This window comes from Gigantopelta aegis, chromosome 6 (assembly GCF_016097555.1).
Source record: "Gigantopelta aegis isolate Gae_Host chromosome 6, Gae_host_genome, whole genome shotgun sequence".
Taxonomy (NCBI): Eukaryota; Metazoa; Mollusca; class Gastropoda; order Neomphalida; family Peltospiridae; genus Gigantopelta; species Gigantopelta aegis.
This window is the reverse complement of record NC_054704.1, coordinates 69,212,888-69,227,943: the sequence shown is the minus strand read 5'-3', so window position 1 is coordinate 69,227,943 and position 15,056 is coordinate 69,212,888.

Here is a 15,056-nt window from a genome sequence, read left to right as displayed (position 1 = left end):
TGACAACCATTCAGAAACAAATTATTTGTTTGTTGGAGTATTAATTGATACAGTAATCATATCTTAAACAAAACGACAAAGTTTAATTACAAACAAATTTACATAGACTAACTACTGGGGACGGAACTTAGCCCAGTGGTGAAGCGCTCGCTTGATGCGCTGTTGGTTTGAGATCGATCCCCGTCGGTAGACTCATTGCGTTATTTCTCGTTCCACCAGTGCACCACGACTGGTATATCAAAGGCCGTGGTATGTTCTATCCTGTCTGTGGGAAAGTGCATATAAAAGATCCCTTTCTGCATTAGAAAAAAAAAATGAAGCGGATTTCCTCTGATGACTACATGTCCAAATGTTTGACATCCAGTAGCCGATGATTAATTAATCAGTATGCTCTGGTGGTGTCGTTAAACAAAACAAACTTGTAGACTAACTACAACAAGTGATATAGACCAACTGAAAACAAATTGTAGACTAACTACAACAAGTAATATAGACCAGCTGAAAACAAATTGTAGACTAACTACAACAAGTAATATAGACCAGCTGAAAACAAATTGTAGACTAACTACAACAAGTAATATAGACCAGCTGAAAACAAATTGCATGAGCTAACAGCAAGGTATTATACTAATTACAAATGCATTAGTATAGAGCGATTGCAAACAAAGTCACATACACTTATTACAAACACTAGGCATGGACTAATTAAAAACAAATTTATATGTAACAGCTATAAACAATTTTACATTATTGTAACAACTTACGACGTAGCTCAGTGGTACAGCGCTCGCTTGACGCGCTGTTGGTCTGGGATCGATCACCGTCGATGGGCCCACTGCGCCATTTTTGGTTCCAGCCAGTGCACCACGATTGGTATATCAAAAGCCGTGGTATATGTTATCCTGTCTGTACGATGGTGCATATAAAATAAACCTTGCTGCTAATCGAAAAGAGTGGCCCATGAAGTGGCGACAGCGGATTTCTCTCGCAATATCTGTGTGGTCCTTAACTGGTCCTTAACCATATGCCATATAACCGTAAATAAAATGTGTTGAGTGCATCGTTAAATAAAACACGTCCTTCCTTCCTTCCTTCCTTCCAAAAACTAAATAATTATAATAATATAAAAAGATAAAAAGTAAATACACGTAAATACAGTAAATAAAACATAAAAACAAAAACATTTTGAGTGTTAAATTCACAGCCGACAAATATTAAAGGGACATTCCTGAGTTTGCTGCATTGTAAGATGTTTCCGACTAATAAAATATTTCTACGATTAAACTTACATATTAAATGTATTTTCTTGTTTAGAATATCAGTGTCTGTATATTCAATGTGTTTCTGGTCGTCTTGATATTGTAAGAAGCCCAAACTGGATTCTGTCTTCAACTAATTTTGTACGTACGAAAAAATAATATTTTAGGAAAAAAGAGAAAGAAATTTAACCTAGTAAAATATTAGAACGTTCAATATACAGCCATTAATATTTTATGCAGAAAAATATATTTGATATGTAATTACAATCGTTAAAAAGGCTCTGTTAGTCGATAAGATATTAAAAGTTGCATCAAACTCAGGAATGTCCCTTTAATGTAAAAATGTAATGTAAAAAATATGTCACATCACAAAAACCTCACGATACTCTTGGACACTCTACACAGACGGACCACCCCCTGCTGTTTAATTATCAATTTCTAAAAACTGACCCCTCGAGGTAAATGTAATATTATTATTTTTCTATCAGGCCCCAACATCCTTGATATGTAATTTGAATTAAACTACGCCCACCGGCATCCTATTCTAATAAATAATTCCTTGATTCTCAGAGAACAAAATAACATTTTAGGAGGTGGATTCGATCAGTTATTACGGAAAGCTACACATTTTCCTAGAAAATTGCACATGTCAAAACCTTACAAATGTCGTACGCAATCTGTTTCAGTGGAAGCGTTCTGCTGTCATTGTTACGTTCCATTATCACACAGACATGTTTTATAGTCATGCAGTTATGCTGTTATGATCATGTATGATACTATGTATTGTAATTAATGTATTTACTGTTAACCTCCTTGTCACACGTATAACGTTTATGTATATATTCCTCCTATGCCGCTGTCCAACGGCTCGAGTAGTAATAAAGTTAAAGTTTGTTTTTGTTTAACGACACCACTAAAGCGTATTGATTTATTAACAATCGGCTGTTTTATGTCAAACATTTGATAACTCTTGACATACAGTCTTAAAGATGAAACCCCATGCATTGTTCCATTAGAAGCAAGGAATCTTTTACATGCACCATCCCACATAAAGGAAAGCACATACCATGGTCTTTGATATACAGTCGTGGTGCACTGGCTGGAACGAGAAATAGCCCAATGGGCCCACCGACAGGGATCGATCCTAGACCGACCGCGCATCTGGCGGTGATTCAGATAATTCTTTAATCATAAAGTTAATTCTTTTATCGTACAGTTACGTTCTTTGATGATTCAGGTAATTCTTTAATCATAAAGTTAATTCTTTGATCGTACTGTATGATTTTGTGATCATACAGATACATTCTTTGACCATATAGTTAGTTATTTGATGATTCAGCTAATTCTTCAATCATAAATTTAATTCTTTGATCATACAGTTACATTCTTTGACGAATAAATACTTCGTTAATCATAAACATAATTATTTGATCATACAGTTAATTCTTTGAACATATACTTACGTTTTTTTTATGAATCATATAATTCTTTATTCATAAAGTTAATTCCTTGATCACACAGTTACGTTCTTTGATTTGAATAAGATAATTCTTCAATCATAAATTTAATTATTTGATCGTACAGTTACATTCTTTGATAATTTAGATACTTCTTTAATCATAAAGTTAATTATTTGATCATACAGTTACATTTTGTGATCATACAAATGCATTCTTTGATCATACAGTTAATTATTTAACAATCAGTTAAATTCTTTGAACATATACTAGTAGCTACATTCTTTGAGATATACTAGTTACATTCTTTGATATATAACTATCCATACACGTTTTTTAAAACTCATGTCCTGTACGGAGGAGCCGGCGGAAGTCGACACCTGCGCCCATGACAGGCGTGCGCTACAACAGCTTGCTCTGAATGTGCACGTTAAACCCTACGACCATGACCATGTTTTGTAACCACACAGTTACATTCTTTGATCACGGGGGTTACGTTTCTCGATGACACAGTGACATTATTAAATTTAATCATACACAACCTTTACTTAATCATACATTTACGCTCAAATATTTTATTCATGGAAGCTTATGAAGATACATAATAAAACCTTTGGGATATAACAAAGCAATACCAATAATATAAAAAAGATAATACTAAAATAAAATAATTAAATGAAGTTATAATAAATTCTGTTTTATGTCCCAGCTGGGTTTTCTTTGATGGCGTAAGACGGTTTTCACGACATCAGCATCGGCAGGCTGTTGATCCAAGAGAAAGGTTTCAAACTTGAAGAATTTAAATTGACTGAAATGAGCCGCTCGTGAAAGCAAATATCTCTCAATAATCACCGCACACAACCCTCAGATGAACAACACATCCAGCCACAATCTTCAACGACCGAGCTGAAGTCGATGATAAAAAAAAAACTAATAACAATAAATTGACTTTTCCAACCCTAAAGACCGATTTGCGTGGCACATTCGATTAAACAATTTTAACATTAGCGTGACACACTATTAAGTTACATAAGGTCTATTTGGTTTTAACTTCATTTTATTGTATGCTGCTTTTTATTTCAAGCACTAGAACCACGTCTAAAAAGTTCTTTGTGAATTTGGGTTTTTTAAATGATGGTAATAAACAAAAGCAATTTTGCTAATATTGAATTTAGTAAGCTGTGAGATTAGTCCGTGAAAGTATCGTATTAAATTATATGCTATTATCTAGTTATAAGGTCAAATGAAGTAAACTAATAGATTTGTTCTTAGAAATGTCTTTATGTTTAACACACGCACACGCGCGCGCACACACACAAGAGTAGAAACAGAAAAACAGAGGAAGAGAGAGAGTTAAGAGTTAGTGAGGGAGAGAGAGAGAGAGAGAGAGAGAGAGAGAGAGAGAGAGAGAGAGAGAGAGAGAGAGAGAGAGAGAGAGAGAGAGAGAGAGAGAGAAAGAGAGAGAACAATTGAAGAAGAGAAGAAAGGCATGCTTGTGTAACAACACTGAATTGATATCAAATGTTAAGTGTCTATAATTGTGACACACTACCGTCACATAGGCTACTCTAAATACATAATCAGTGAGGGGTCTTTTATATGCACAAACTCTCAGACAAGATGGCATAGAGTGTTTGTTGGAACGGGAAAAAAACCTAGACGATTCGTCCACTGACATGGAGTGCGGCTTCGTCCCTCAATCCATCACATTTGAGGGTAGCAAGCACTTAACTGCTGAACCAAACCTGGCTTTCAAGAAAGACAATAATTTAAAATAGAAAATATCGAACTTAACTTGGTATCAAATACATTTTTATTGATCTACACTTGTTACCCAATACCTGCAAATATTACAACATGCAAGCAGTGTTATTTTTAAAAACCCTCTCTGACGTGTTTGGTCGATTGCTTTGTTCACTATATAAAAACATCGTCGTCCCGTTTAGTCGATCTGCGGCTGATAACGATATTGCCATGTTTCAAGAGATACACGAAAATGGCTCAAAATGGCTCAAAATGTTTACTCATCGTTGCACAAGATAATCAGCTTGATGAAAATAATCATCGAATGCTTATGTTAGCTTGGACATTTGACTTTGTAAGTGGGCTAATTTCAGGTATCGGTGGCTGTGTAAACCTTGAGCTAATTTCAGACCGTCTAAGGACCGAAACGTCTGATTCTTAAATCAACAACTGTTCGGAGGTCTTAAGTCTCCTTCGGAAGGCTCCGTAAAACGGACCGACCTGGCGGTGCTCGGGAAATTGGTTTAGTATCGGATGTTCCAAACATTGGCTGAACTCCCTGTTTATCCTGGCAGATTGTCTTGACCAGAAAGCCACATACTAACGAACTATCATGTGTAAAAGACACCCAAAACGCCAAGACAAACAGCCAGTGATTTGTTCCGTATGGACTCACAATGACAAAGTTCCAATGAATCAATGACCCCACAAATGAAAAATAATAAGTGGTTTGAAAGTGATCGGATCTACGAAGATGCGGAAAGGCTGCATTCTTGTTTTTGGATTTCATTTGGAGAATATACGGTGTTGCTATATGAAGCAACATAAATATTTTCATACCAATGTACCATAACAGAGTGATACAATGACTAAGAGTAGGAACAGTACAGCGTTTGCATGTTGGTTATTAGCTTCATACTTTTTGTTGTGTTTTTTTTTTTTATCCCATTACCCCCTTTCTTTCTCTCCTTTGATCTGACGCCATATAACCGTAAATAAAATGTGTTGAGTGTGCCGTTAAATAAAACATTTCCTTCTCTCCTTTGAATTCCATCTCATTTCTTCCTGATCTGGCAACTCCTATCTTTCAACTTCTTTCGTTGTCCACCTCCACATCCCAATCCTTGTCTCTGCAATCGCGACAGGTGCTTGTTTCTTGTGGCTATCTGTACCACACACCTGTCTTTCCACATCAGCTTTTACTTGAATGATACACGTCTATGCTTTTATGGTGGTCATTAGTTTCACAGTTCAGTGATCTTCACAGTTGATTATTATATACCATAATTTGTTCCTAATACACTACAGCTGTTAATATATATATATATATATATATATATATATATATATATATATATATATATATATATATATATATATATATATATATATATATATATATATGTCTGTAAATCACCTCAGTGTATCACCGTTTGGTGATCTGAGTGAAATAACGTTCTGTTCTGTTCTGAATGATATGAATTTTGCGTGATGGTCATTGGTTTTCCAATACAATGGTCTGAGACCTTCATGATTTTCACTGGTTTCATCATTGTGTTATCTAAGATTTACGTGTTGGTTTTGCTTTTCTGATGAGGGATTTCTGTTGATGGTTATTGACTTCATGGTTCATTGATCCGTGACTTGAATGACTTTAATTTCGTAGATCACTGATCTCAGTTTTACCTGATGATCTTTAGTTTCATGGTGCAATGATCTATTTTACTGTGCAACTGATGGGCTGTAACAGCTCAAAGTTAAATAAAAGATTGATCTAACCTTTGAGTGGTGATCTTCAATTTCAGGGATAATTAATTTGAGCTTTGCATGGCGATCTTTGGTTTCATGGTTCGTTTATCTACATTTTTGAGTAATGAACTTTACTTTCATGGTCCATCGATCTGAGCTTTGGGTGATGATCTCTAGCCAGTTTCCTGTTTTCTTGATCTGGACCTTGCGATTTGAGCACTGCGTGATGATTTTTTAGTTTCCTGGTTCATTGATCCGAGCTTTGCATGATGATCATTGATTGAATATTTGAGCGAGCTCAGCAATATTATAGGCCTACATGATTTATTTGCCAGGTTCAATCACCCCATAGTAAGGTAACCTGATAATAAACTGAATTTTGACCTTGCATCTTGAACAATGGTATTAAAGTAATTTTGAATATTATTTACAACTGCTGAAAAAAATTATACTTCGATTTTTTCATCATCAAAATGCACTAAGAAAGTAAGGACATTTAGTTGTTGCCAAAGGAAAAATAGAAAAAAGAAATTAAACAAATGACAACAAAAGCTTACAATTAGGTTTTGGATCAAAAGTGTTTTTATGAGTTTAGTAACAACTAGTTTTCGGTTGTTGAACTCTGGATTCTGAATAAAAAAAGGAAACCTCGCCCCGGGGTACTTCTAAAAAAAGTCGACTCCCGCTAGAAATATTCAAAATGACAATAAATAATAGGATTTAGTTCCATAATGGCGAGCGATGTTCGTGTGAGGTTACATTTCAATTAACAAATCATCATTCGTGTTTTTCTGTATCACAAATGGAACGTCTTCCTGTTACTTTAAGTATTTTGCATGATCGTACAAGTGGCAATCAATAGTGGAAGAAAAACACCACTTTGTATGCATTAATACTTGGAAAGTCCTTTCAGCGAAATATCCTTTCAGTGACCATGTTGTTTGCCATGATTATTAGTTATGCTATCAACAAATATCCAATTTAGAAATATTGTATCTTTTCTTTCGAAGATCTATCCCTGCGGCTTCGTTTGGCATACTTTTAGTCCAAAATAGAGAAACTCGTTTAGCGTCAAATGTGCAATATGCCATAAACCACGCGTTTGTTAGCCACTCTGTAATTTGAAACTTATTTTCCATATTTCTGGCTGCAATAAAATTCTAGTTCATGAAACCGCTTTCGATAAAGCTGTTTGCAGTCCACGGCGATTTGAGAAAAGCAAAGCAAAACGGAAGAACCAAATTCTCTTAATATTGAAAGGACCTTTCACAGTAGCGTTCTTATTGTCCGACTAACGCTGATATATGGTTATACAATCAATGCCGTGAGAAAAATTTAAGGCAATATTGAGAATTGGCTGCAAAAAAGTATTTGAAGTTTAAATAGATTTATTTAATTAGACAGTCTTAAATAAAAGAGCTGCATGGAATTAAATAGGCGAGATTGGCCCAATAAACAAAAGCGAGAAATGGAGTGTCATTGATCCAAATTATTTCCGTTTGTTTAGGATTTATTAGTGTTGCATGGGGTTTTGTAGAGCGATAAACTTTACAAACGCTACGCCTCGTTTTCCTCGTACGTTTCGTTCATTAATTAACTGTAGTACGCTTGTGATTTAGTAAAGTTAGGTAGTTCTTTTTAAAACAAATACATACCTCTAAAAACATAATTAATAAAAATAAAATTTAAAAAGTTTAGTTTGCTTTATTTAACGACACCACTAGACCACATTGATTTATTTATCATCAGCTATTGGATGTCAAACATTTAGTAATTCTGACATATTGTCTTAGAGAGGAAACCCGCTACATTTCCCCCATATTAGTAGCATGGGATCTTTTATATGCACCATCCCACAGACAGGATAGCACATACCACGGCCTTTGACATACCAGTCGTGGTGCACTGGCTGGAACAAGAAATAGCCCAATGGGCCCACTGACGGGGATCGATCCAAGGCATAACAAGACAAAACCTTTATTATAGACATGTATATTGACTTATTATAAGGGAGATAATTTACCTCAGTAGCATGGGTTGTAAGAAATTTTTATTTAACGACGCACTCAGCACATTTTATTTACGGCTATATGGCGTCGAACATATGGTTAAGAACCACACAGATATTGAGAGAGGAAACCCGCTGTCACCACTTCATGGGCTCCTCTTTTCGATTAGCAGCAAGGGATCCTTTATATACACCATCCCAGAGACAACACATACCACGGCCTTTGATGTACCAGTCGTGGTGCAATTGCTGGAGCGAGAAATAGCCCAGTGGGTCCACCGACGGGAATCAATCCTAGACCAATCGCGCATCAAGCGAAAGCTTTACCACTGGGCTACGCTCCCTGCCATGGGTTGTAGGGTCGATGCCTAAGTGGAATCATCGAGATATGCCCAGTTCCAAGACAGCTTCACGATTGGTATTTCTATTTTCTAGTATGTGATATTCTGATTTGAGACAAGCCCATCTGAAAGACCCTTAGCTGCTAATAAACGGCCTAATTCACTAAACTATATATATATATATATATATATATATATATATATATATAAAATATTAATTAATTAATTTCGATTAATTGTCTCAAATCAGAATATATATATATACATATATACATTTATTAATATTAGTGTTACTGCCAAACAGCTATATTTAAGCATTTTTACATGGACTGCAACTAATATTGTGGGTAGAATGACGGAAATACACGTCGTGAAAAGATCACAGGCCAGAATAATTTGCCCGAATACCAGTATCGTTTTTGCTTGAATTTGAATTTTTGCTCCAGCGTTGGGGTGGGGGACCTTGGCGGGAGAGGGTGAGGGCTGTGACAGTTGCCCCCCGTCTCGTCCGGTTATGCCGGTGAGTAAACGGTGCGCCGGTGTGGTATCATTAAGCAGATGTTCGTTTCTTTTCATATCATACAAAATTCTGCTTACAGTGAACCCCTTAAAACTGGAACCTCAGTAAACCAGAACACCCTGTATACTGGACGTTTCTCAATGGTCCTTAGCCAATACTCATTGACACCAACATTGTCAAAAACTCTCATTTGTTTACAAAGCTGAATAGATGTCTTTGTTAATACACATACATGTACCATAATTTATTTGTTAACTGAAAAAGGCAAAAAGATCATAAAGTGCCAAAATTATTATAAATGTTTATTTTCATTCAAGCTGTACGAAAAATTATACACTTTAATTTGAGACTATTTTTTGTTCCTAGGTGTAAAACACCTAAGTAACAATTATTATATATTTTTTCACACAAAAAAGAAAGAAAACGTTTTGTATCGTTTTGGGCTGTTTTTATTGTCAAATACAGTCAACCCCACTTATTTGGATATCGGTTTATAGCATAATTCGGTTAATCGACTGTTTTCACCCAAAATGGAAACATTTGCATTTAAATCGATAATTGGTAATAAACAATATTACTAAACCATCACAGGTGTTGTATTGAAGTTGTCAATTTCACATCTACGATAATGTAGGTCAGTTTTTACGCAAACACGCACATACACACACGCAGTCTGGCCTGCTTCAAAGCAACAATAAGTTCATAACTATTTTGTTTAGTATTATTTACACACGTATTAGTAAATTGCAGTGAAGACAAAAATAATTACACGCACGCTCCAAAATGGATTTTTTTTTTAGGTCAAAACTTGACATTTACACTTTATTATTAAGTAATTTATAGATTGACAAATTAAATGGTATTATACCTATTAGTTCTGATTTGTATTGCCACTATTACAGTAGTAATTGTTTTGCAAAATGGTCACACTGGTTTAAAATAAAAAACAGAGGCTTTTGATGACATTCCGTCTCAGTTCAAAATACTTAGGCCTAAACAAAACTTGTTTCCGTGAAGGTACCAAACTATCACATAAAGTAGGTATGCTTAATTTATTTTTACATTGTCACTCCTTTCACCTACATATTAATAAAAAAAAATAGTACATTAAAAAAGACAGAGATGGCTCTTTCTATGGTAGGGTCGGGTTCTCGAAAGCAGACATTTGTTTTACACCTTCAAACAAGCATTACATTACTTGAAGGTGGGTAATAAAAAAAAATATCACTCTCGTTTTTGTTAAATACAATTTTTACGCACCTCTTTAACCTGCTTTGTATCTAACCTGACTTTCGTTCGGTCAGATAATGGAAAGTTAGCTCGTTTCATTAAAAAAATTATATCTAAGATTTTTGTATTTTCTGTCTCCGTTATATATCTCTGACCGCGACGTCATTAGATCACAATCAGTGGATTTTTTTGTTTGTAGTTTTGATTTCTTTCTCTGGTATTAATAAGACTTCTATCATTTGATAAAAATCATCAATAAAAGAAAACTGGCTATGGCTGTCTGTATGTATTTTATAAATAAAAATGACAGATTGATTTGACATCGTTACGTAACTTTTGAAAACCATCCATTGCTTTTCCCATAACGTTTTTTTTTCTTTTTCTTTTTTACTTTGAATCCCATAATCAACCTTTTTTAGGGCGTTATCTAAACGAGCAACGAATACAAGGACACTGCTGTATCAACTGTAGCCTAAAATTTGAAGATAAACCCCCAACGTTATAGCTTTTGAAGTGTCTATCTTTATATAATGACAGGATCATGATAGAACGTAATCAAGAATGAATTCGTGAATGCTTCAGCTTTCAAATTATTTACAGTTCTCTAGAACAACAACAAAAAAATTCTAGCGGAATTACATCTTTCTAGATTTAATTACTCTAAAAGTAAATGATCGTACTAGATGGAATGATAAAAGTTAAAGTTTGTTTTGTTTAAGGACACCACTGGAGCACATTGATTTATTAATCATCGGCTATTGGACGTCAAATATTTGATAATTTTGACTTGAAGTCCTAGTGGAAACCCGCTACATTTTTCCATTAGCAGCAAGAGATCTTTTATATGAACTTTTCCACATTCTGGATAACAATACCACGGCATTGGACATGTCAGTCGTGCGGCATTGGTTGGAACTGGAACAAAATAATAAGAGAATGGGTCCACTGAGATCCACTAAATGAGATGGAATGAATAAATGTTTAACGACACCCCAGCACGAAAAATACATCGGCTATTGGGTGTCAAACTATGGTAAATACATAAATGAAGTCTAATGGGTGTCTTCTTTATCTAAATACAGACTACAAATCAGAACAAAATAGTTATCGAAATACAAATCTATCTCTGCATAAGGCAGAGTCAAAAGGAGGTTTTGACAAGGTTATAACTTTTAAAATGAATGTGCATTGTCTATAAATCAATTGCCATTCCCCAGGATATTACATCTTTCGTTCTCCGCTTACAAGAGGACTGCCACTCCCATAGCCTGGTTTGAAAAAACATAAACCTGCAAAAGGCAGAACTCATTGGATATATACATAGACAATTGTGGTTATATGTTCATAAACGCCATATTGTATGTTTTAACACTGAATGGGATTCAAAGAACATAGAATCATAATTAATTCTTTATACAAAAATACTGTTCCACAAATCTGTGTGAATATAATACAAACTGGGTGGTCCTTTTTATATAGTAGCGGGTTTTTTCGTTTTAAGTAGCTAGTGAGAATACCCCTATTAGATGAGACGATAGAGCACTGAATCACCTTCGTTATTATTATTATTATTATTATTATTATTATATATATATATATATATATATATATATATATATATATATATATATATATATATATGGTATATGGTACTATTGGTGTGTTCAAGAACTGAATGAATGAATGAATGAATGTTTAACGACACCCCAGCACGAAAAATACATCGGCTATTGGGTGTCAAACTATGGTAATGCAAATAAATAAAGTGATGATCAACATCAATATAAAAATTCAAGACTTAAACAAAAACAGTGTAAAGAACTGTGCAAAAACACAAATATCACAGAATTTTACGGATACTGAATTTTACTCAAAACTTCAATTTTGTGCTGTACTGGCCATTCTCAAAGAGAATGTTACACCCCTGCACCACGGCGAGGTTACAGCACGCGCAGGGGGGGGGGGGGGGGGGGGGTTCAAGAACTGAGACCCTAAGTTGTTTAGCTAGTACAACCTTTATTACATATTCGATACCCGTCTTCTTTGTACATGTACACACATAACAATAAACACACACGGTGACCTCAACAGATTTCGTTTACAGTTCATTATAAAAATATCCAAACTTTACATATTATGACTTATTTTTATGTTTAAAAAATCGTTTGTTTGTAGAGAATACTATTTGCATAACAACAGATTACACGGTTGTCTACTCCAAGGCTTGTTTCACTCATTCCCATTGCAGGCAGATACTAGTATGCGATTTAGTATAATCTTATCTCAGTGGAATGTATTAATGAAACAGATACGCATAACACATGTTAAAACTCATTGCTGAGTATTGCACCAGTTTGGAAATAACTATATCTATATTATTATTATTATTATTATTATTATTATTATTATTATATTATACATTATATTATATTATTATATTATATTATTTGGAAATAGCCGTTTAGACACTGCGTTGAGACCAATATGATAAAATATTTAAACAAACATTCTATGAGGGGTGGATGGATGGGTACATCATTGGTTGTTTTGTTTTTTGTTATGGTGTGTTGTGTTATTCATTATTTAATATTATATGAATTGTAAAGGAGTTTCGGTTTGCTTTTTAGCAAACGTAAAGAAAACAGATATTAAATTATCAGAAGGTATTAAATGTAAAATTGGCGAAAAATACTTAGGATGTATCCTGTTGAAAATGGACAATGATGCTAGTGTTTTCCCTAGCTTATTTTAGCATGGTGCGGCACTATGCCTCAGTAGTCTAGTACCATCTTGCCTTAATCAACACTATGCTGCCCTGAGATTAAACAGGCCTTTTTCAGTAATTAATTCTAAAATTGCCTTTATAAAACACCCAAAAAGGTATTATTAATTAATAAAATATGCCTTTTATATCTTTTTCCATTCCTTTATTAAAGCAAGCACATAAATTACATTAATGATTATTTCAATTAATTTTTGTGTATTTTTAATGACATACAAGTGCCCCGAAAATGGTGAAAATGCCCCAGTGTTTGGTCTACCATGCCTTGCCAAATTTCTAGGGAAATCACTAGATGCGAACAAACCTTTCTTTTGTTCAACGAAAATACTACTCAGCGTTATTTCTGAATTTCATGCCCCAGATCACCCCATTCCTGTCAAATCCAACAGAACACGTATTCTTTACATAGTGTTAGACCCAATAAAAAAAGATTTACGAATATTACTGTCAGCAAATCATTTTAGCTTCGTCTCTAAAATCTGATTTCACCAGAGTAATAATATTTATACTCTTTCGAAAACAATGTTACGTTTTCGCTCCCAAATATCGCGTTATTTAAAATTTCACGATCCGTCCGTCCCGTGTGGTGAAATTAACACGCGTTTGTCGTGTCACGGAGAAAGAACAATAAAATGTTATGACGTGATTCTGTTAACAAATATCTCGAGACAAATTCAGTGGCAGGAATTACATTAGTTAGATTTTCAGTGATAAATAGAGAGCACGCTCAAGGGAACAAACTCGTACTGCCGTAATTGGCGGAAGCACTGATGCGGCACTGTAGGGGATTGTGTCTGTGAAGCTTGTTAACTCCGTCGTGTTTTGAAATGTCTAAATTTTTATCGGTGCTTTAAAAAAAAGGGAGAAAAGAAAAGTAAAGAATATATTAATAAGAAAAAAAAGAGAGAAAAAACTGAAGGAAAAAAACACCTAAACCCAAAACAGCACCCAAATAAAACTTAAAAACAAGGTTTTATGACACCACATGGATACATGGATTCATCTATCATTGGCTGATGAATGCCAAACTTAAAATGCTTAACATAAAATGGTAAAAATTAATTTTAAAATAAGAGCACAATGTACTTATTGTTTTCAGAACCCTTTTATAGTGGTTTATAAACTATAACGCGAACAATAAAAATAAGACATCGCCTAGAAGACGACCTCGGAAATTTTCAAAACAATTGAACCAAAACATTGGACAGAAAAAAAGGGACTATTATATAATCGAGACATAAGCAAAAACGTTTTGCTAAAGAATAACAATTTAGTTTGTAATGCACTGTAATAATGAAAATTGGTCTTCACATTAATCAGAGAGTGAAGAGATAATATAATTATATTTTTATCGTCGTTAAAACTACACTAAATAATGACAGAGCACTGCGTATTAACTGTTTAGACATGTTTTGCCGAGTTATTCATGGCAATGTGCTTACAAACAATGCATTATTTCATGTGAAGATGAAACTGGCAATATAATTCAGTGTGAAAGGAAAACTCGATAAGAAATCATTTTGATCTACGGTGACACTTACAAACGTAGAAAAGTTATCTAAGGGATATAACTCTGTAGTTCGCTTCTAGGTGGGGTTTTTTTTTGGTTAAAATAAGACAGCTAGACGAGTAAATGTTTTACTATATCTTTAAATGTACATTTTTATTGTGGCGAATAAGTAATACAAAAGAATGAGTACGAAATAACATATAATAGAAAGATTTGTTTTTAATAATTTTAAATATTATACTCACAGTAATTGGACAGATTAGTTTACCGAATGTCGTAGCATGACGTCACAGTGAGCTAAATGTGTAAACTCACAGTCACGGGCGTTCGGGTCATGGCTGGAGTTTCCAGGCGTTTAATTAGTACAAGCCGATAGAACACTATTGCGACTATTTTTATTCATTATAACACACAAACAAAATGTGTCTGTGTCCTATCATGAATCGGCATTTTGCGT